Below are 25,332 nucleotides of genomic sequence, written 5' to 3' on the forward strand. Positions count from 1 at the left end.
TTCTCCGAACAACTTTGAAAAGTCCAAGCTAGCTCCAGCTCAGGATTTCCCATGACTAGGGCTTCTCTGGAATCTAAAGTCACACGTCCTTTCTCTACTGCAAGGCAAGAAAAAAGAAATCTCATAATCTGTCAGGAAAGAGTCTTAGGATCTCTACAGTTTGCTGCCGTGATAGACATAATACTAAAAGCAAGACTCAAAGATGCCAAAAGAACCTGGAGAAGAAAGGCATCAAATGCTTGGAGAGATCTTCGCCACAAAATCCCGGCTTTGGTGCTCAAACACCTCAAACCATGGTCCACTGCCCAGGCCTTGTCGACTCATGTCCCTCTACGGTATTCTTTTTCCATGACTACTCACAAGGACGCCTTGGAACAGGGTTGGGGGAGATATTCCCCTTTCAAAGAGGACACATGGTCAGTAGTCAACCACATTTCAGAAGTTCCATATCAAAATTCTGGAAGCTATGGCAGTGTTTCTAACTGTGGCGAGCCTAGTCCCAAAGGAAAAATTACACACCAAATTATTTCTTGACAGTAAGACGATAGTCCACTGCGTCAATGGACAGGGCTCCAGGTCTCCTTAGATCAATCATGTGATTTTAGCCATTCTCACCTTGGTAAGGCTGAGAAATTGGCATTTGTCAGTAGTTCACTCAGTAGGGGTTTGCACTATGATGGCAGACGCCCTGTCAGAATTCAATCCCCTGAAAACAGAATGGTCTCTAGATGCAAAATCATTCTATTTCATCCTAGAGCAAGTCCCAGAACTATGAATAGATCTCCTTGCGACGAGCTTCAACATGAAGCCTCCCCAATATGTAGCACCAATCTTGAGTCTGGAAGCGACATGAACAGATGCATTATCACTGGATCAGAGCCAGTGGTCTCTCATTTACCTCTTTCCACCATTCAACCTCCTAATGAAAGTCCTGAACAATCTGTAGACTTTCAAAGGGACAGCAGCTCTAGTGGCTCCGAAACTGCCCAAGATCAATTGGTACCCTCTGGTTCTAGAACTCAAACTTCTACATTTCCTTTTATCATCTCCTTTGCTGTCCCAGGATGCTCCACAAAAGACATGAGTTCTTCGTCCTAGCGGCTCAAAGAAAATTGGGAGTTGCGAAGGAAAGGATTGACCTCTTAGAAAAGTACAAGTTTGATACTTTGAAACGACAATACTTGTCTTCCTGGAAAAAACTGGGTGGAATTTGTTAAAAGACATCCCCCCTCTTCCATTACTATGGACTTCTGTATTTCCTTCTGTATTTCGTTACACAAACATGGTTAGGCCTCAATGACTACTGCTTCATGTAAGTCGGCACTAACTAGACCTATCATTTACACTTTTGACTTTGAACTCGATAGCCAACAGTTCAGTAAGATCCCGAAGGCTTGTGCTAAATTGAAACCAAATGCTCCTCCCCAGGCTATCTCCTGGTCGTTGGATAAGTCTTGCACTTAGCCTCTTCAATAGATAATAACACTACCTCTTTGAGGGATGTTAGTCAAAAGTCAATCTTTTTCCTTACTATGACTTCTGGTGCTAGAGTTAGCGAGATTGTGGCACTTTCAGGGGATGATTGCCACACTGAATACTCGGAATCGGGAAAGGTAAATGTTTATCCAGATCCTGCATTCTTAGCAAAAAATGAGCTTCCCATTAACGTTGAGGGCCCTGGAAGAGCGTTCCACTAATGGAGAATCCTTCTTTGTGTCTTGTGGAATGCCTTAAGGCCTATCTGTTAAAGAGTCAGGCCTTTAAAGGTGAACAACTTTTTCAAGGGGAAACAACAGGATCTAATTTTTCTTTCAAACAGCTAAGATCCAGACTCACCCATTTCATTAGAAGGACTGAAACTAGGAAAGTGGCCTCTTCCTTAACTTTTTTTCCAATACATGTCCTTTGAAGGCTTACATGCTTACACGGGATGGAAATCTTCAAGCGTGTTTTTCAAACAATACTTACGTCAATTGGAAAAGATTAGACACTTTGTGGTGACCGCTGGTAGTGTGATTAGACCAGCTTCTTAAGTGTTGTGCATGGACTCTCATGAACTGTATACATAGGACTTTCGGTCTGCATCGTGCAAATGGAATAATATTCTTATTTGCAATGTGTGCTAATCTATATATATATACATATATGCATATATATGTATATATATATATATATATATATATATATATATATATATATATATATATATATATATATATATATATATATATATATATATATATATATATATATATATATATATATATATATATATATATATATATATATATATATATATATATATATATATATATATATATATATATATATATATATATATATATATATATATATATATATATATTATAGAGTCAAAATATGGACCCACTGTTCATAATAAAACATTCTACCTCTATTTTTACCCTTCTTTTCCAGACTTTGGTTTGATAGACTTCTGGGGAAAAAGATTTTATTCACAGTGTGTGGGACTGTGCAATTAATTTTATTTGCTCCTATGTGATTTACAATTAATTCATTTTTGTTCATAGCTTGTGACTATCATCCCAACTGCTACGTTGAAGTGTAAACACACCTTTTCCTGTCACACTACTTAACATGGGAATTCTAGGAACTCAAATGGGTTAAAAACTCCATCTGGCCACAACTAACAATATTAATTCTCTGGTACACTTCCATCAGGAGAACATGGCTCATGTCCAAAACACGGATTTTGACATTGGAAAAATCTATTTTAAGGTGAGTTAGCCATGTCGTCCTGATGGACCCGCCCGTTACTTTTTATCCCTTCCTAATTCTCAGTGTGAGACCTCCCATCATGCAATGGCTGCTCCTGGAATGGTAATCCAGGAAACATGTTTGTAGTAGCAAACTGGGATCAGTTATTATAAGTTATAACGGCTCTCTCGCCCACCTATCCAATACTATCCCATATCCTTCAAAACAAGGTTAACTAGATGGATAGCCATGGCTTGTTTTAAACATGTCCCTGTTGTATACACTGTAAGGACAACGTCCTACAATGCTTGTAGCACTCTTTTTACCTTTGTACATATTCTATGTAAATACCCTGCAAATATTGTTTATGCATTTAGGCGCAGAATCCCCTGCCCTTCATTTTTATGTAAGACTCATTGTTATACGTCAAGCATGGGCTTTGATATTAACCATAAAATCAGTGTAAGAAAACACAAATGCCTCACATTTCTCACTGTTTCGCAGTCGGACAGTCACCTAGCCAGGTCACTACAATTCTGTCCTAACGGGTCAATGTATTCGACCCATCTCGAAAGTAAAGCATCACTCGACTATGGTCTGTCTCTTATACCTCACAACTGATGACCTAGGAGTTTTCCCTTGATGGACTACGGTAATTTCCAAAGGAATCGTTTGGGCTTGCGACTCCATTCACCTCAACGCCATTAATGGAATAATCACGATGCAAGTTATTTTACGTTTTGGCATAAGCAAAATTTTGCTACGGATTTTTCCATAACAGAATTACGACGGCGATTTCGCTAAATCCTTTGGGCTCGCAACTCCACATACCCCAACACCACTAACGGAATCATTACACTGCAAATAATTTTGTGTTCTATCATTTCCAAACGTAGTTTTTGCCACGGCAGTTAGCGACTACTCGGCTGCTTGGCATTTCCACTCCGTTAGTGGACTAAATATGGCTCACTACTGAATTTCGGAGTGTGAGGTCAGATGAGAGATTCAGAAGTCAATAATTCCTCGCCCCTCGCAACCGAAGGACATGGCGCAGTATTCACGCAAACAACATAAACAGCCACACAAATGTCGATGGGACAGAAGTTACAGGTGCCTCCATTCACACCGGACACAGTGACGGTAAGGTTTCAGCGTGCCGAGTCCCATTTCAGGTTGGCAAATATCACCGACGAATTGAAAAAAATCAGACATGGTGATGGTAATGATGACGCCGGACCCGTTCAAAAGAATCTCCTCCTAGCTGAAACAGAGGCTGAGACCCATGAGGTACAGCGGCCTTAAAAATAAACTGATGGAGGTCTATGATCTCTGGTACCTGAGGGCCCAGCGCGCCCTCAACCTAATGACAATGCCCCACAGTGACATCCACCCATCAGCAGCCTGGGACGAACTGTTGGACCTCCTTCAGCCAAACGAGCTCGACAGCAACGGGCGGCCCAGGGAGATGAGACTATCAAGGGAGATCTTCCTCCATCGCCTTCCCCGAAGTATCTGCGCCCAGCTGCAGGGTGCCGAGGACCTAGAAATGTTATCTTTGGTCTCAAAGGCCGACAAACTCCACCTGGCAGCCCAAGCTGCCAGATATGCTGCCACCACCTCCATCAACACCGTTACGGAGGAGACCGATGAGTACCCGGCAAAACCAGATGATGTAGGGGTCAATGCCATCCACGGGGGAAAATCCAAGTACTCTCGCCCACGGCCCCACCGCACTGACAGCAGCAGTGACACCAGCAGAAGCAAGGGCAATGACAAGAGGACCACTACCACAAGGGCCCCAGCCATCCCAGATGGTGCTACTTCCACCAAGTCTGGGGGAAAGAGGCGCGGAAGTGTGTCCAGCCATGTGCCCATCCAAAAACCTAGGTGGGCAACTGCGCCTATAAGCATCCTCGACGTCAACTCGGGAAAAAAGGTTCCTGGTGGATACCGGTGCTACAGTGTCAACAATCCCGCCCCCGAAGGACGACCACGGCCTCCCATCAGACGACAGGGCCACTTTGGTTGCCGCGAATGGCAGCCCCATCACCTGTGGGGACACTGGAGATATCCATCATGGACCTGAAGTACAGCTGGCCTTTCCTGATCGTAAACGTCAAGGGGCCCCTCCTGGGCGGCGACTTTCTCGCTCACCACGGACTGCTGGTAGACGTGCGTCTCAAACAACTAGTGGACCAGGGGACCTACCCGTCCCACCATCTCTCCCGTGGGCCCAGCCACCCCAGGGTGTGCACTGTCATGCCCCACGAATACGGCCACCTGCTGCAGGAATTCCTGGGGGTTTTCAAACCCAAGCTCCGCAAACTGGAGGGCGTTCCCGCCAAACATGGCATATTCCACCATTTCTCTACAACTGCTGCCCCAACCCACTGCAGGTTCAGGCGCCTCCCTCCGCATAAGTTTCAGGATGTCAAGCACCTTCCAGGAGATGGAGCGCATGGGAATCTGCAAAAAGGGGTCCAGCCCGTGGTCCTCTCCGCTGCACATGGTCAAGAAACCTAACGGGAGTTGGAGGCCCTGTGATGATTAAAGACGCCTCAAGCTGGCCATGATACCTGACCACCTCCCATTGCCCAACATGCAGGATCTCACCAGAGCCCTCCACGGGGCTACTATTTTCTCCAAGATGGAGCTCTTAAAGTCCAATTTTCAAGTCCCCTTGCACCCCGACGTCATCCCAAAGATGGCCATCATCACTCCCTTTGGGTCCTACATTTTCTCCTACTCGATGTTCGGCCTGAGAAACACTGGGGTGACTTTCCAGCGTCTGATAGACAGCATTTTGGGGGACCTTCCCTTCTGCACGGTCTACGTCGACGACATCCTTGCGTTCTCCATGACGAGGGAGGAACAGCTGGGGCACTTAAGGATGGTTCTGAAGCGACTGCAGGAGAATGGCCTCATGGTATGCTTTGACAAATGCACTTTCGGGGCTGACAAAGTGGAGTTCCTGGGACACGAACTTTAAAAAAAGGTTGTGCGCCCCATGCTGTCGAAGGTGCATTCCATAAACAAGTTCCCAACGCCGACCTCCGTGAAGTCCCTCCAGGAATTCATCGGCATGGCAAACTACTACTGGAGGTTCCTACCCAACATCCCCGGCGTGATGACCCCCCTTCTTAATGTCCTGCAGGGAAAACCAAAGAAGCTACAGTGGGTCCCCCTCAACAAGAAGCCTTCACGCAAAACAAAGATTGCACTCTGCAAGGCCCCAACCCTGGCCTAACAGGATCCCAGGGCCCTCCTGAGGTTAACTAGAGATGCCAGTAACACTGCCTGTGGTGCCGTTCTGGAGCAGGTGATCAATGACCTGCCTCAATCCCTCGCCTTCTTCAGCAAGACGTTAAAACAACACGAGACTCACTACAGCACTTTCGAAAGCGAGCTTCTGGCAGTGTACCACGTCATCAGACATTTCAAATACTAGCTGGAGGGAACCTCATTCACAATCCAGATGGACCACCATCCTCTGGACCATGCTTTCACCAAGCCCAGGGACGCATGGTCCACCCGACAGCAATGACATCTGGAGGCCATCTCTGAGTTTGGCTGTACTATCAGCTATATCCCAGGGAGAAAGAATCCGGTGGCCGATGTTCTTTCAAGAATCATTATCAACTCCATCCACATTGGGGTGGACTATGAGGAAATCGCCCAGGAACAAACGGCCGACTCCGCCACAGCAGACGCAAAGTCCTCCTCGACCTCCCTTCAATAGGAGTATGTCAAGTTACATCCCAACGACCCCCTCTGCTCTGCGATACTAGCACAGGCCGCCCTTGAACTTTCATTCTCCATCGAGGCGAAGGTTGGTACTCGACGTCATACACGGCTTCTCGCACCACTCATCAAGGACTACCACCAAGCTCATCACCAACAAATTCGTGAGCAACGCCAGGTACCTCCTCACAATCATCGACCTTTCAACAAGGTGGCTGAAGCATCATCAGACGCCTGTACCCAGCCCCTTCTCTCCAGCTGGGTCATCCATTTCAGTGTCCCGGATGACATGACAACCAACAGAGGTACTGCTTTCATCTCAGACCTATAAGCATCCCTCGCCCGCCTGATGGGAACCAACCTGCACAGCACGACGGCCTACAACCCCACAGCCAACGGCATGGTCGAAAGAAGCCACCAGTCCCTGCAGGCAGCCTTAATGGCCTGATGCACAGATGTGCATTGGATCAAGCAACTTCCCTGGATCCTTCTCGGTCTTCAAACGGCCCCAAAAGCAAACAGCGACGCCTCTTCGGCAGAAAATGTCTATGGGGAGACACTCGTGGTCCCTGGTGAGTTCTTCCCCTCCAATCCAGACACCGAAGATGTCCGCCTTGCCCAGCTACAGGAAAGGGCAGGAAAATTCCTGCCCTACCACAAATGTACGAGTACAGGACAAAGCATTTCAGGCCTGCCTCACTGGACACCTGCCACTACGTCTTCATCAGGCAGGACGATCACTGCCCCCCTCTCCCACATCCTTACAAAGGGCCGAATTGCGTGCTGGAGAGAACAAAGAAGGCATTTAAAATCATGGACTATGGAGCAGAAGATTGGCTGACCGTAGATAGATTAAAGCCTGCTCTTATAGAAAGCGACATAGACATACACGAGCAGCAAGGGTGGCACCCACGAGTACCTCCCCAGAACAAACAAATAGAGGATGCAAGAAGCCCGACCAGACACGGTTCAAAGGAACCACAGCCATCAGTCGAACCCCCTTATTCTTCCCACCAGGGCGGTATCCTGAAACTGTGCATCGAGTGTATCAGCCCTCCAGTCTTAGTGTCCTGACGAAGGGCCCGCCTACAACCCCTGTCTTGCTACAGAGATTAAAATGCATACCTATGTTGACCCATTTATGTCCTTTTCATACAATCATTAATGGTCCCCTTAAAAAATTTTCCTTTTTTAATGATTGTCTTGGGGGGGGGTTAGTAGTTGTAAGGACAACGTTCTACAACGCTTGTAGCACTCTTTTTACCTTTGTATATATTCTGTGTAAATACCCTGTAAATATTGTTTATGCATTTAGGTGCAGAATCCCCTGTCCTTCATTTTTTGTAAGACTCATTGTTATATGTCAAGCGTGGCTTTTATATTAACCATAAAATCAATGTAAGAAAACGCTAATGCCTCACATTTCTCAACTGTTTGCGGTCGGACAGTCACCTACACAGGTCACTACAATTCTGTCCGCACAGGTCAATGTATTCGACCCGTCTCGGAAATAAAGCATCACTTGACTATGGTCTGTCTCTTATACCTCACAACACAATATTTCTCGGGATATTCACTCTGGGGGATAAGAACCCTGTGATACTTCTTAGGTTAAATTCTCAGGTAACCAATATCCCTCGCAGAAATATCCCAATTAGAAAGCTGCCTATAAGGAACTTCCATCAGGATGACATGGCTATCTCATCCTGAAATAAAATTTTCCTATGTCAGAATCCATTATTTGCTGTTTTAATCATGTGTACTGGTGCGTTTACCAGTACTGTGCCAACTTTACTCACATTTCACCCAAAAATATAGATTTTATAGTGAATTGACTGCTTTTGTGTATTTCGTGCTTTTTTCTTTTGGTTAATGTTCTCATTTCATCACCTTGGAAGACAAACAAAAGGAAAAATCACCAAACCTATATTGTACTAAGTGTGCAACCATCTCTAAATTTAGGGCCATTTTGGAAAAAAAAGCCCCATGACCACCTTACCTGGCTTTTCAAACTAACTGCAGATCAAAATTTGAGTTTATATTAACCTTTTTTTCCTGGTGCACGATCGAGAGAGAGAGAGAGAGAGAGAGAGAGAGAGAGAGAGAGAGAGAGAGAGAGAGAGAGAGAGAGAGAGAGAGAGAGAGAGTTATATTTTTCATCAGCATTTTATATTGCATACTAAATATGTATGTATGAACGACTCTTGATAACATTTGTTATTATAATTTCTATGCAAATGGTTTATCACTGAATAGTTTAAGGGTTATATCTATTTGTTAGTTTTTATCACTACCCACTTCGTGAGCAAAAATTTGTGAGATTAAGACTCTTGCAGTTCTAGTTGTAAACACGATTAATTGAATTGAATATGAAATTTAGGCCTTAAGCCAAGCACTAGGGGGATCAAAGGCCATTCATCATTATATAATGCAAATTAATCAATGACAGACAACAAAAGTTATCCTTTTTCTCGTTTCATTCCATATTTTTTCAACTATCATCTCTAAAAAAATAATATAATTTTCAAACCTTAGGTATATTATATATTTCATATTGATATTGTCCATTTTTTTCACGAGTAGAAGTTAGCCTTCAGTAATTATTTCCATTTAATTTACATTCTGCACAGTATTTGACATGTTAGAAGGGACTGTATCTCCTATATCCAATCCCTTGAAATACCAAAAAAGGGATATTGACATATGAAAAATCTATTTTACCTGTAGAGGTATCTCGGGGTTACTACCCCCAGAACGAATATCCCGAAAGATATCATGTATGTAACAGGGACGTGTTTAAATACAACCATGGCTATCCTTCCCTGAATAGAGTTAACCTTGTCTAAACGGATATGGGATAGGATTGGATACATGGGAGAGCCATTACAACTCCGATTCCAGTGTGGTTATGTAAACATGTACGCTGGTCGCCATCCCTTTTTGCAGAGCCATTTTGGTTGGCACTTGGAAGTTTCTGCTTAATTTTTCGCGAAGTTTTGGTGGATTTTGACGATGGATGCTTCTACTTCTGCTTCCACCACTTAATTTCAGTACTTTGTAATTTATTTAGAAAGAGAATTTCGTGTGTTCCCCTTTTATTTTTCGCGATGCGTACGTTTTCAATTCGCTTCCATCAAGTGGTCGAAGCCAGGAGCTCATGATGTCAAATTCCTCTGTGTTTAACATGAATTTCTTAGCTAGTCTATTTTAAGTGTTTTGTATAATATAACCTAACACTTCTTTCATTATTGTAGGTTAGGTATTTGCTCTGTTGCAAGCTCGTCTTCTCTAGTCTATGCCCAGGCTAACTTTCCTCTCCAACACCCTCCCCCTTTTTGCCACAGGCTTGTATGGTTCTTGTGGTGGACGGCATACCTCCCTTGCCATCGATGCATCGTAGCTGGGAGCTGCCTCCTTGAAGGGAAACCCCTAGGAGTTTGTGGATGATTGGTTCACTGTCGACTTGGGTCAGCAGCGCTCCATTCTCATCTATCTGTGCCTTAGTTTTTGGATAGGTGCCACTGGTTGAGGGTATTCGTTCCCTTTGCCTACTTACTGTTGGTCCCTTAGAACAAACTCAGTTCTGTTCTAATATCGACAGGTAGGCCTTACCCTTCTTCTAGGCTATTGTCCTTAGTTTCTGGTATATCCAGAACTGTCACATGTAAGGTGGGGCTACAGGAGAACGAACTAACACAAACTAAATTTATACTCTCTCTCTCTCTCTCTCTCTCTCTCTCTCTCTCTCTCTCTTTCTCTCTCTCTCTCTCTCTCTCTCTCTCTCTCTCTCTCTCTCTCTCTCTCTCTCTCTCTCTCTCGATGCACTTTGTTGAAATGGGAGAGCTTGTGAGATGCGATGACAGGCTGGACGATGGCGGCGGGTAGGTTTCCTCCAACCCGGCAGGTTTAACCATGCTGGTAATGCCAGCTCTGAGCATTCAAACTGGGACTGGACTTCAATTAACTTCTACTTTTTTTAATTTTTCTGTTTTACTCTTTTTCTCAACCTTTTTGTCCAAACTCTCAACATTTAATAGGTAGCTTATATACATATAAACATAAAGTAGCTGAAAGCTACCTCATGCATGAGAACAGAGGTTTTTGAACCTCGATAAACAATACTAGGAACTGGCTCACAGGTTTTGAGATACAAAGACAGAGGAATCCAATGGTGACAGGGAATGCAAGAATAGAATAATGCTATTAGTACCCTGCAAAGCACATTCCTAACATGTAATAGCTGATCACTCCTCATGACCGGCCCCTAGTGAAATAGGCTCAACTGCCTTTAAGCTTGGCATAGCTTTTGTGCCTTGTTGGAGTCCTGGTCAACTATAAAGATAAGTCGCTGCTTCTTGGTAATACTCAGTAGTACCTAAGAGTCATTCTGTTCTTGTATGTCAGCAAATCCCAGTAATCACTAGCCTTCTGCTGTCAATTCTGGTGAGAAAACTGGCATCTGCATTGTGCTGCTCAGTTGGGAGCTGCGACACGTTAGAGATAGTCCAACGTTGAGGAGACTTAACTGTGGGTTTGGCAGCACATATGGGAGGTGGAGGACACAAAAGATGGAAAGTCATTTGGGTTTAAGCAGATGCAGCAGCAGGTGGGTAAGTATCAGCCACCCCACCCCGTTTTTACACAAGTGATCATAAATCTAGTAATTATAGAAGTTATTAGCAAAGATCTCCAAAAACATACATATCAAACAATAACATAAAGGAATTAAAGATGAGTGAGAAATTGAAGTTAAAGCATGTACGTTCAAAGTGCCAGATAAACAAACGGTTTGTCGACTTCAATGAAGTGTGCTAAGCAAAGGCAAGGTTGTAGAAAATTATATTAATATCCAAGAGATACAAATAAGGTAAATTCAAGGACATAACCTAGAGATGAAATAATTACCAAAACTGGATGAAGGGTAGCAAAGGGCAAGATGAAACACCAGCCTAAAAATGTAACTGCCACCAGAAACAGATACTCCCTACTGCCAGAGGAAGAGGAAGAAGAGACTGTGCTAATCAGAGACTCCATGATTAAGGACCGAGGGGAGCACTTCGGCTTCAAAAAGAAGAGAAAGGTCAGGTTCTATCCAGGTACCAAAGCAAAAAACATAAAAGTAGTTAGGAAAACTACAACGGAGAACAAAAAGATCACTATTATTGTTCAGGCAATTGGAGAAGATCTGTTCCTAAGAAAGGACACCACTGGAAAAACAGAATCTTTGCTTAAAACCTAGAAAAAAAACTGTTGAGTCGGCTAGGAACAAGAAGAATAATACAGTAGCTATAGGTATTATCCAAAGACTCAATGTCAGCAACTTTTCTGGCAGTAAGGCCATGGGTATAAATGAAAAGCTCAAGTCCATATGCCAGGAAAAGAAAGTTACATTTATAGATCCTGGGGATACTTTTTATGGCAAGAGAAAATTATACAAAAGACATGGAATACACTTTAGTGGAAAAGGCAAGGACTATACATAAACCAACTTAAACTCAACTTCTACAATTAATTAAGGAACAAAATAGACAAAGGACAAACTTGACACTTAGAAAATCCTCCGGCAACAAATAGAGGAAATTTGGCAGAAAATATATTTAATATAGATAGAAGTAAAACTAAAATACTAGTAAAACAGGGAAACTAGCAATGCCACAGACGAAGAGAAAAAAAAAAATTTCCTCAGAGTGGCACAATTTAATGTTCTGTCAGTTAGGACCAAAATGCAAAACTTTAGGGCAATGATATCTAGTGAGGAACTATATGTCATAGGTATTACTGAGACCTGGATTCAAGAAAAAAAAAAAAAATAACTTTATCGAAGAATATGAAATCTCAGATTTCAAGCTTTGCAAGAAGATTCGCCTTACCAAACAGGGGGTAGGGGGTTAATGTTGTATGTTAAAAATCACATAAACCCAATAGAAATTAAATTATAAACAGAATATGGAATGAGAGGGGTAACTATTAACACCATAAAAAGAAACATGTCCATACTAGCAATATACAAAACATCCGATCAATCACAAGAACAGGACATTGAACTGTATAGACAACTGTTACAAGAATTGAATAATAAACTAGCTGTCTTAATAGGAGACTTCAATGTAACAGTAAACTGGGGCACTATTATATTCTATATCATACACAGAGGGAAACAGGCTACTAGAATTTGTTAACAATGAATTCCTGCATAAGTGGATCGATAACCAACTAGGGGACACAACATACAAGATATTATGCTAACAATAAAAGAAAATTTAGTATCAAGTACTCAGTAGACGGAAATATAGGCAAAAATTACTATGAAATGGTTAGGTTTCAGATAAATATTCCTCATCTAAAAGAAAAGAAAATTATAAAAAAAAAAATCTAGACTACATACAAGGTAACTGCAGACAACTGAAAGAATACACCAAACGTTTAGAATACAATGAAACGGAGCATAGATACACAATGAGACTCCTTTGTAAAAAATATATATAAAAAGGGCTAAAAGTTTAGAGAAGAGAAAGATTTTACCAAATGGAACTCCACTGCCCAAATGGTTCAACAGAGAAATAGCCAATGCAATAAGATGCACAGAGACAGCTACAGCTACAGTATAGGGGGATAGGAGAGGTGGGGAGGGAGGGGGAATTAAGATTTTGGAAAGATTTGGAGGAAAAGTGTTAAAATGAAAATGAAGTACAGAGGGAGGTGAAAAGATTGGGGGACAGACCCAACAGCTCTTTATTGTCGGTTTTTTGTGCAAACATCATTCCTTGTGGATTACCAGGCGGTGATTCTCTTGCCAGCCTCCGAGGGACTTGTGTTTTCATGATTATTCCTTTTTGGGGCTTGTTTATTTATCTATGTTTGTCTACTTTTTGTTTTATTTTAATACTCTAGATTTGGTTCGTCCTGAGCAATGAAAGGAGCTATCCTTTTCCACCAGGAATACTCGTTTTGTGTGTCTTATTTCCTCACTCGTTGTTGCAAGTTCTGGGTAAATGTTTTTAATCTTTCCCAGGCCTGTGTGGCTCTTCTGTGGTACCTGACGTTTACTGGTTCGAGATTGTATATGTTGTGGAGTAAACTTGCAAAAGAATAAGGCCGAAATATGTCGACGATCTCGACAATTTTGAAACAGAAAGAAGCCACTAAAGCAGTGAAACCTTCTAAGGGGATCACCATCATTTCAAAACGTCGTAGCCCTGTCATAGAAGAGATGGAACGATTTCTGCTAATCTGGATCAAGGACAGAGAGATTGTTGGTGACACCATCACCGAAACTATCATCTGCGAGAAGGCGCACGCCATCTTCACTGACTTGAAGGAGGCGAGCTCTGGGAGTGATGCTGGGGAGAGTTCAAGCGAACCTTCCTCAGACGATTTCAAGGCATCTCGTGGCTGGTTTGAAAAATTTTAGAAACGGTCCAGGATTCATTCAGTTGTTCACCACGGAGAGGCTGCTAGTGCGGACACAAAGGCTGCAGCTGACTTTGTGAAGAGCTTTGAAAGGACCGTGCAGGAAGAAGGCTACGTAGAGCAACAGGTGTTCAATTGTGATGAAACCGGGCTATTTTGGAAGAAGATGCCCAGTCGAACCTACATCACTGCCGAAGAGAAGAAATTGCCTGGGCATAAGCCAATGAAGGATCGGTTGACTCTTGCCCTATGTGCCAACGCTAGCGGGGACTTTAAAGTCAAGCCCTTACTGGTTTACCATTCGGAGAACCCTAGGGCCTTTAAGGCACATAATGTGGATAAGGACCAGCTTCATGTTTTCTGGCGATCCAACTCGAAGGCCTGGGTCACTAGGCAGTTCTTTGTCCAACGGGTTAACCAAGTTTTTGGTCCTTCTGTGAAGAAGTATCTTCATGACCAGAAATTGCCTTTAAAGTGCCTGCTATGTCTTGACAATGTACCCACTCACCCCTCCCCCTCACCCCCCCCCCCCTCCCCGGACTTGAAGATGATATCTTCGAAGAATTCAAGTTCATAAAGGTGCTGTATCTTCCACCGAATACCACCTCTATCCTCCAGCCCATGGACCAGCAAGTCATCTCGAACTTCAAGAAGCTCTACTCCAAGCACCTATTCAAGCAGTGCTTTAATGTCACGCAAAGCACAAACTTAACGTTGCGTGAATTTGGAAAAGCCACTTTAACATCGTGCACTGCTTGAAGATCATAGATCAGGCTTGGGTGGGATTAACTCGACGAACCCTCAATTCTGCCTGGAAGAAGCTGTGGCCTGATGCAGTTTCTCCCCGAGATTTTGAGGGTTTTGACCCGAACCTGATCCCGTGGTGGGTGCATCGGAAGACATAGAGGAAATCATCTCCCTTGGCAAGTCCATGGGTCTGGAGGTCGACGCAGTTGACATCACGGAACTCGTCGCCAAACATCACGACGAACTTACTACAGAGGAGCTCAAGGAACTCCATGCTATGTCTGAGCACATGAGTGATGATAAGGAAGGGATCGAGGAGGTAGAACATGTGTTAGGTTCGGCGCAAATAAAAGAGGTGTTAGGAAAATATCAAGACGTGGTCGACTTCATCGACAAATACCATCCAAAAAAATTGCAGGTTTGTCGTGTAGTTGCGCAGTTCGATGATGTTTGCCTAACTAATTTTCGAAACATTCTGAAAAGCCATACCAAGCAACTTTCTATCGATAGCTTCTTTAAAAAAAACTACAAAGTGAACTCTTGATGAAGAGGAAGGAAGTGGTTCAAAGAAAACGGCAAAGAGTGAAGAGAAAAAAATTCAATCAATTTTAAGTGTAGAGAGTGAAAGTGATTAAAATTAACCATCAAAAAGAAAAAAAGAAAATGTAAAAGAAAAATATAAAATATAAAAATAAAAAAAAAATAAATAAGCTAAGTTAGGTTAAAGTTCACTTAGTGTAAGTTAGAATAAGTTATGGTAGTGTACGTTTATCGTAGGCACCCTCTCTACCTCCTCGCCGCCCGTCCGTCTCCTCTCTGCGTAGCAAGACCGACACCTGCGCTGGACTTTCTAAGGTAAAGTGATGCTAAAAACCTGTTTCTTATTTATTATTTCTTTATAATTATTCTTTTTTACATGTCTATTATCTAATTTAGAGTGCATATTGTCATGTGTAATTATGTTTAGTAATTCATTAAGGAGTTATCATAGGTTTTTGGGCTCAACCACGGATTAATCCTATTTCAATTTATTCTTATGGGAAAATTCATTTCTACATCCGAACATTTTCTACACCCGAAGTCGGTTGTGGAACGGATTAAATTCGTATGTAGAGGTACCACTGTATATATATACATCTTTTCAAGACAAAAATTAAAACTCTCTCTCTCTCTCTCTCTCTCTCTCTCTCTCTCTCTCTCTCTCTCTCTCTCTCTCTCTCTCTCTCTCTCTCTCATATACAAAATGGGACTCCCCTCACCATAGAAATAGCCATTGCAATAAGAAGTACAGACAGGCAACATAAATCATTGGGTCCACATTCTTTAATTCGGGAAATCTCAGAGCAAAAAAAGTTAACCAAACATGTAAATAAAATAGTTAAAAATACGAAGATCAATGAATAGAAAAGAGTAGCTTCAGTTATTAAAAAAAAAATAAAGAAAGAAAAATAAATATGTAAACTAGAAAATCAATCAAAAACAACATTAACCCATTAAAATACTCAGAGTGTAGTATTATATCAAATGATTTGGAAAAAAGCCAAACTGATGAATGCATATTTCACAACCGTATTCACTAGAGAAGAATCAACAACTGTCCCCAAACCAGCTATCAAATAAGGGCCATAACCATTAAACAGAATCACCTTTACAATGGAATGTGTTAAAAAGAAACTAAAGGGATTCAGTAAGTCTAAGACACCAGGTCCAGTTGATATTCATCCAAGAGAGATTATTGAACTAGAATAAGAGATAACCTGACACTTTTACAAAATGTGCCTAAAGACAAGCAATGAAAGAGAGGCACCACAAGAAGGAAACGATGCAATATTTTCCAATCTACAAGAAGGGACCTAGAAATTACTGATCTGTGTGTCTAACTTTCATGCCTTGCTAAACTTTTTAATCAATTATAGTATATTCAATAGCAGAGCATATAGAGAAAAACAATCTCCAAATAGACAGCCAACATGGTTTTAGACAAAAGAGATCCTGTATCATAAAATCTGTAGGAATTTCTCCACAACATGTTTAGCATTTATGACAAAAGCAGGGCAATAGACATCACATACCTAGACTTTCAAAAGGCTTTTGACAAAGTCCCTCATGAAAAGATAAATTCAAAAATTAAAGCACCACGCATAATAGTTGAGGCAGCTGAATGGATCGAAGATTACCTGACAAACAGAAAACAGAGAGTTGTAATCAATGGAGAATCCTCGAATATGTCAGCTGTTACAAGTGGCGTATCTCTAAGATCCTTACTTGGTCCATTACTATTTTTTATTTACATTAACGATTTGGATTTAGGATTAACTGGTAGAATAGCCAAATTAGCTGAAGATAATAAACTAGGCATTAACGCTGTAAACTCAGAAGACATAGAAGCCTTAAGAGATGATCTAATTAAGTTAGGAGAATGATCCAGGAATTCCAAATGCCTTTCAAATGTGAGAAATGCAGAGTTACGCACATAGATTATAGTAACTCACAAACAGAATACTCACTGCTGGGTAATGAACTAGAAAGTGTGGACCAGGAGGAAGATCTCGGCATTACAGTAATAATAACAAAGATTTGAAGTTCACCAAACAAAGCATAAAAGTTGAAAAGAAAGCATAAAACTAACAGGTTACATAAAAAGATAATTAAAATACAGAAACAGAATTATTGTACTGGAAATGTACATGTCACTAGTAATACCCACATTTAAATTACAGGAGTCCAATTCTAAGCTCCAAGTATTCAGGAGGATATAGATGGACTGGAAGCAGTACAAACTAGGGCCACCAAATTCGTTCCAACAATACGATAATTTGGATATACACGGGGAATTGAACATTTGAACTTATTTGACCTACAAACTCGACGACTAAGAAGACAGTTGATAGAGGCACTTAAAATTCTTAAAGAAATAAAAAAAAGTATATTCTACAACAACCTCTATATGCTCACACAAATCAGTCCGAGGTAATGAATACAAACTGGAATTAAAAATATACACCACTCAATATGGTAATTTCTGTACATATAGAGTAGTAAATACATGGAACATGTGGTATCATGTAGTCCCATGTAGCGTATGAATAAAGGGCAGACTCTACCTAGTGCCCAAGCCATCAAGTCCTGTCTTTTAATCACTGCAACCTCTTGCATATTACATTATGGTGGCAGCGTGGTAACGCACCCCACGCCATTCCATCAACAAACTCGGACCGTAGAGACTCTTTACATAACGCTCCTGTCCGTAATAACTGAGAAGAGGAATCATAATCGGCCCGAGTTTATTACCAGCGGCCGCAGACAACGCCATTTTCACCCAACAGCAACCAGACAAGGACTGTCATAACGGCCCAGATAACAACCGTACATAACTTATATCGCCAGGATACAACATAGAATCGACATTTGTGCACCGTGATTATAGTGAGAATAGTGAAGAAAGCTGTAAATAGAGTACTTACAAGTATTTTGGCCATTGTTATCCACGCACTACTTCATAAAATGAGCCAAACAACGACGAACATTCAGCAGTGTAAACAAAACGGTGAAAACCGCGCCGACTACCAGTGCCAAATTTTTGTTGGAAAATTTAGTGCGGACTAACGCAATACTGGCGATATCCCGAGTGTATCGTGTACCTGACAAGTGACAAGCAACCAAGCAATCAGTCAATGCGTTGAAGAACCGGTGAGTGAAAGTTAAAGGTTTACTACATGTACTGTTATAATCATCTGACAAGGCACACCCGACGATCCACGTTGTTTTGCCCATTGTAAACTTAGTAGATTGTACTATAATCTAAGTTACTAAGACTACTAAGATGTTGTACTCATGCATGTAACAGTAGACCAGTTGAATCACGATTCCCTAAGCTTGCCAGCCAAATGCTGTAGTGATTTCCATACCCTTATTACATGTGCCTCTTTATGAACCGTAAACTGTGTTACTAATCCAACCACTATCTATCTATTGTGTAAAACCCTCTCAAAACCAAATCCAATCATGGCCCAGCCTAAATGCCCAAGTATGGATTGGGCTCACCAGCCCCTGGCCGAGTAGTTTCGTGCATTCAAGGCGCACATGAACTTGTACCTCGAAGACCAGGAAGTCACAGACCCGGGCAAGCAAGCAACTAAAATTAAAATCGCCCTTGGCGATGAGGGCATGAGGCGTATCTTGACGAGCGGCCTCACTGAACAGAAGCAACGCGTGCCGCAGAACATATGGAGGCTTATTGAAAAGGAGGTCGATGCAACGGTCAAAATAAATTTCCGAGTTCACTGCCTCGAATTCACAAATACCAAACAGGAACCTGCCGAAACAATCAGTCAATTCCTGGCCCGACTCCGATGAAAAACCGGCAAAGTGCGAGTTTGAAGACAGAGAACTCAGTGAACGACTTATCGAAATGACCATACTACGGACACAATTCGAGGAATTTCGGAAAGAACTCCTAACTAAACCCAAGGGCTATGCCATGAGTAACGTTTTAGAGAGAGGTCGGGAATAAGAGGCCATTGCGGCCTTCACGGCACCATTACGCTCCATACATATGAGCTCTGAGACTGGTGCAGCAGCCTTGTGTATGTCACAAAACCTGATGGAAGCCTACGGATCTGCCTTGACCCCAAGTGGCTCAACCAAAACCTCAAAAGATGTCCCACAAGATTCCCACTCTACAAGAGATCAACCTGGTATTCTCCAAAGCAAAGGTGTTCTCCAAGCTAGATGCCAAAGCAGGCTACTTGAGTATACTGCTACATGAGGACTCACAATTACTGACAACGTTCCGAACACGACATGGCCGGTATTGTTGGACAAGGCTACCATTCGGGCTGAATGTAAGCCAGGGCATATTTCAACCAAGGATGGACTCTATCATCGAGAATCTCCCGGGTGCTGTTGCCATCGCCGATGACGTGGCAATATGTGGGAAAGACCAGTCGGAACACGACAAAAAAACCTGATGGAGTTCTTGCAGCGTGCAGCCCAACACGGGCTCAGCCTAAACTCGAAGAAATGCTCCCTTTCGAAACCAGAAATCGAGTTTTTCGGAACACGCTATACCAGCAAGGGCATGATGCCAGACCCGTCAAAAGGTACACGACCTGCATAACATACCGTCGCCCTCCAACAAAGAGGAACTACAGAGATTCCTGGGAGTAATAACTTACCTCAGCCCCTATGTACCACATTACTCAGCTCAGTCACAAAGACTTCGAGATCTGGTCAAGGAAGATGTGCCTTTCCAATGGGATGAAGACCATGAATCCACCTATCAACACCTGAAACGCCAAATGGCGCCATCAAGCAGGCTGTGTTACTATGACCCAACTCGACTCGTGGCTCTTGAAGTCGATGCATCGCAAAAAGGCCTCGGAGCGGCCCTCATCCAAGATGGGAAGGTAATAGCCTTCGCCAGCAAAGCCCTGACACCAACGCAGGCAAATTACAGCAACATCGAGCGAGAGGCCCTTGAACTAGTACACGGCATACAGCGATTCCATACCTACCTATACAGAAGAGACTTCGAAGCTGTCACTGACCACAAACCCCTCGTTAACATATGGGAGAAGCCACTGATCAGTGCCCCACCTAGACTATGTCTCTTCTTGAAACTGTGGGGGTATGACATGAGGGTCAAGCACAAGGAAGGACAAACCCTTGTACTCTCTGACGCCCTATCACGCCTTCCTAACCCACAAAATGACAAGGAAATCCCCTTGGAAACACGAGTGGATGGACTAGAACTAGATGACATCAATGTGATATCAGTCGCAATCATAAAATTTGGTCCCCAGATTTTGGAAGAGGTTCGCCATAGGTCTGACACCGACCCAGTGCTGTGCAGTCTCAAGCATACTATCATCGTGGGTTGGCTTACCTCAGAAAAAGGCTGTCACCCCGATATCTGTCAGTTTTTCTCATACAGAGAAAGCCTGGCCGTGGAAGACGAAGTCATATTCAAAGGGCGACAAGTTATCATCCGTGAAGAGGTCAGAGGCCGGATACTGGACCAGCTCCACCGGTCCCACCAAGGGATCACAAAAACACAAGTCCTGGCATGGGAGTGTGTATTCTGGCCCAACATCGCAAAGGATATAGAGGACAAAGTCAGGGCATGTGACATATGCCAGAAGTACCAGCCCCAGCAAAGTTCTAGTGAAACCACACATCATGACATTCCCCCAATGCCCTGGTTCAAAGTTGCCTCGGACATCTTCCAAATTGGCCACAAGACATATCTGATCACAACTGATTATTTCACAAAATTCCCGATAATCACCGAACTAAGAAACCTGTCATCTGAAAGTGTGGTTAACCACCTCAAATTCCTGTGTTCACTGTTCAGATGCCCCAAAACCCTGGTCTCAGACAACGGACCTCAATACACGGGAGCAGCCATGCGGAACTTCACAAAAGCCTGGGGTATTGAGCACATCACGTCAAGCCCACATTACCCTCAGTCCAATGGCCTCGCACAGCACGCAGTTGAAACATGCAAGGCGATCATCAAAAAATGCCTTGAGACAGGCGGTGATATGCATACTGCATTACTCCACTTAAGGGCCACCCTGATTGACAATAAGACAACCAGCCCCGCAGAGCTCATGTTTGGTCGCAATGTGACCACTGACCTACCAGGCTAATACGAACCGCATCCCCCACACATCACGACCCGCAACCACCTCCAGGACCGCCTAGGACCAAATCGAACACAACGGCACTTCACAGACCTCCAACCCGAACAACCAGTCCGAATATTCAACAAGGCCAGCCACACATGGGTGCCAGGCAGAGTGGTGCGTAAGTCAGAAGAACCCTTAATCATACATTGTGGAGGCCCAAAACGGAGCGTGCCTCAGGAGGAGCCAGTCCCACATCCGTCCGACACCGCTCGCAACAAACACAGAACCGTCCAACACCCGGTAGCAGGCTCCAACATCATCAGCGCAGCCCCCACCGCAACCCTTCGATATATCACTGCTGCCACCTAGTGAGACCAAAATAACCCACCAAACCCCCACAACTAGTGATAGCACTGCAGATCCGACAGCGGTGTATACCAAGTCAGGCCGGCTGGTGAAAACCTCATCCAGATATATTGAAAGTAACGCAGTCACATACCGAAGATTCCCATAAAGTGCTAAGTTGAATAATAATACACACCCCACCCCCCTCGTTTCATGTCCGAAAATTCTGAGAGGTCGCTACCAGTGTTTGAAACTCAACAAAAAAAGTTACCAGTCTCAGGTCTGGTAAGTGGTTCATAATAATGAATTTATTTAAAAAGTTATGAGTCGCAGACTGGAGAACAGGCTCCCTTTCGAACACTGTTGTTACATATATGTGTATCAGATTTTCATTTTGTTTTACTTTATTTTGTTGTTGTTGTTTTTAGCATAAAAAAAAGAAAAAAAAATTGCCATTTAATTTCATATTTATGACTGCCCTGCTGTAACCAACACTATTCGGACCAAAGTCTACAAAGCTAATAGCTATTATGTTTATATTACTATCCACAATCACCAATTGTACCATGCATGTTTATTGTGAAGGGATGAAAACAATGGATAGAACGTTTGAATATGAAACTTTCATCGCTTATCTCTATGTACTTATATGTCAGATTAGTTATTATGCGTAATTAATTCTTTATATGTGATAAGGGGGATGTGGTATCATATAGTCCCATGTAGCATATGAAGAAAGGAGAGTCTCTACCAAGTAACCAAGCCATCAAGTCCTGTCTTTTAATCACTGCAACCTCTTGCATATTATATCAGAACAGACTTCCAGAGAATGTAGTAAACAGTAACACAGAAAATTAATCCAAGAATAAGTTAGACAAGATCATAGAAACTCTCTAAACGTATAAAGTAAATCGCTCTACCCAGAGCAAATGTAGTCGCGGTAGGACTAAAAAGTCTTTGAGACATCCAAAATCCTCTCTCTCTCTCTCTCTCTCTCTCTCTCTCTCTCTCTCTCTCTCATATATATATATATATATATATATATATATATATTTATACAAAATAGAACTCATTTATAGAAATATACAAAAAGAGGGCTAAATGTATACCGAATAGAAAAAAATCCGCAAATGGAACACCACAGCCCAAATGGCTCAACAGAGAAATAGCCATTGTAATAAGAAGTAGACAGGAAACCTAAATCAATGGGTCCACAGCCCTCATTTCGGGAAATTTCAGAACACAAAAAGTTCCGCTGAAATATATATAAACTAGTTAGAAATGCCAAGATCAATGAAAAGAAAGTGACTAAAGCTAGTAAAGAAAACTCAAAAGAATTTTTTTTCTTTTTTTCTTTTTTTGCATAATTTCGGAAGGAGTAGAAAACCAATCGAAAACAATATTAGTCCATTAAGACTTAGAGGGTAATTTTATAACAAAGGATTTGGAAAATGCTGAACTAATGAATGCATATTTCACAACCGTATTCACTAGAAAAGAATCAACATCCCTCCCCAAATTATCTATTAAATATGAAGGGCCACAACCATTATACAGAATCACCTTTACAATGAATGATGTCAAAAGGAAAATAAAGGGATTTAGTAAGTCTAAGGCACCAGGTCCAGATGAGATTCATCCAAGAGATATTATAGAACTAGGAGTAGAGATAACGCCACATATTTACAAAATGTTCCAAAAAACAACCAACTTAAGAAAGGCACCATGGAGATAGAAATTACGCAATATTCTTCCAATCCACAAGAAGGGACCAAAAGAACAACCTGGATATTACACCCCTGAATGTCTAACTTAAGTGCCTTGTATATAAAGAAAACTAATTAATTATAGTACATTCAATAATTGAACACATAGAAAAAAATCTTTTGATAGACAGCCAACATGGTTTTAGACAAAAGAGATCCTCTGTGTAACAAATCTGATGGAATTTATCTACAACATGTTTAGCATTTATGACAAAACCAGTGCAATAGCCATCATATACCTAGACTTTCCAAATGCCTTTGACAAAGTCACTCATTAAAAAATTAAACGGTCAAATTTGGAGCACTAGGCATCATAGTTGAGCCAGCTGAATGGGTCGAAGATTGCTTAACAAACAGAAATTAGAGTTATAATGAATGGAGAAGCCTCAGAGCTGTTACAAGTGGAGTACCTCAAAGGTCCGCCATTGGCCCATTACTACTGAGATTTACCATTATCTAGTAATACAGCCAATTTGCCTACGATACTATACGCTGGGAACTCAGAAGACGTAGAAGCCTTAAGCGAGGATCTAATCAAGCAATGAGAATGGTCGAGAAAATGGCAAATGCCTTTCAGTTGTGGGAAATGCAAAGTTATGCACGTAGGTTATAGTAACCAACAAACAGATTACTGTGTAGGATGTCAGATAACTTATAATCAATCAATCAATCACGGCTGGGTAATGAAATAGAAAGTGAGGACCAGGAGGAAGATCTCGGCATTATTATTAGCAAAGGTTTAAAGTTTACCAAACAGAGCATAAAAGCTGAAAAGAAAGCACAGAAAATAATAGATTAAATAAAGAAACAATTCAAATACAGAAACAAAGACACTGTGCTACAGATGTACACATCACTAGTAACACCCCGTCTATTTCTGGACTCCAAGTATTCAGAAGGATATAGATAGACTGGAAGCAGTACAATCTAGGGCCACCAAACTAGTTCCAACAATACGATAATTTGGATATTAAGACAGAGAATGTAACGTTTGAACTTATTTGATCTATGAAATGGACGACTAAGGCGATAGATAATAGAGACATTCAAAATTTTCAAAGGAACAACAAATTTAGACTACAACAACCTCTTCACGCTTAGCACAAATCAGTCCAGAGGTAACGGATACAAACTGGAATTGAAAAGATACAATACCACTCGATGTAGTAATTTCTTTACATACAAAATAGCAAATACATGAAACAGACTTCCAACGTATGTAGTGAACAGTAACATGGTAAACGGACTCAAGAATAGGTTAGACAAGATCATAAAAACTCTCTAAACGTTTAAACTAATTCACTCTATCCAAGTGCAAATGGAGTCTCCGCGGTTGTACTAAAAAGTCTATACTTGTAACTCACTCCTTGTAACACACATCTCTCTCTCTCTCTCTCTCTCTCTCTCTCTCTCTCTCTCTCTCTCTCTGTTTAATCCAGATATGTGAATTCGACAACTCTCCAAACATAAAAACAACATAAGGGGCTCATAATACATATACAACACATTATTTACCAAACATATCATCAAAAATAAATCGAAAACATATAATAAATCAATCTAAACACAAAGACTCGATCATTTTAGTCACTCGGCGATATTTGACAATCCTGAGATTGTGAGACATATTGCGCAACTGTTGTCCCCGGGCATGATTCAAAATGTTGAAGAAGACGATTGCCTCAGGTTCCAGATTCCTCCTAGTAACTCACTCCACAGCGCTATGTGTAGGGGCAAAGGCTTTTAGTCAACAGAAAGTTCACTGTCATTAGTTACATCCAACACCGACAGCATAACTTGATTAATTTTATTTTAAACTTCTGTAGACTGTCTAATATATCGGGCATCTTTTGCTACTACTTCTAAATTTTCTTGATGCTCTACAGATAATCAAAATCTCTGTTGTACCATCTGGCCCTGTGCATACCTCAAAGCCTATAATTTTATTCATGTAC

This window comes from Palaemon carinicauda, chromosome 4 (assembly GCF_036898095.1).
Source record: "Palaemon carinicauda isolate YSFRI2023 chromosome 4, ASM3689809v2, whole genome shotgun sequence".
NCBI classification, from domain to species: domain Eukaryota; kingdom Metazoa; phylum Arthropoda; class Malacostraca; order Decapoda; family Palaemonidae; genus Palaemon; species Palaemon carinicauda.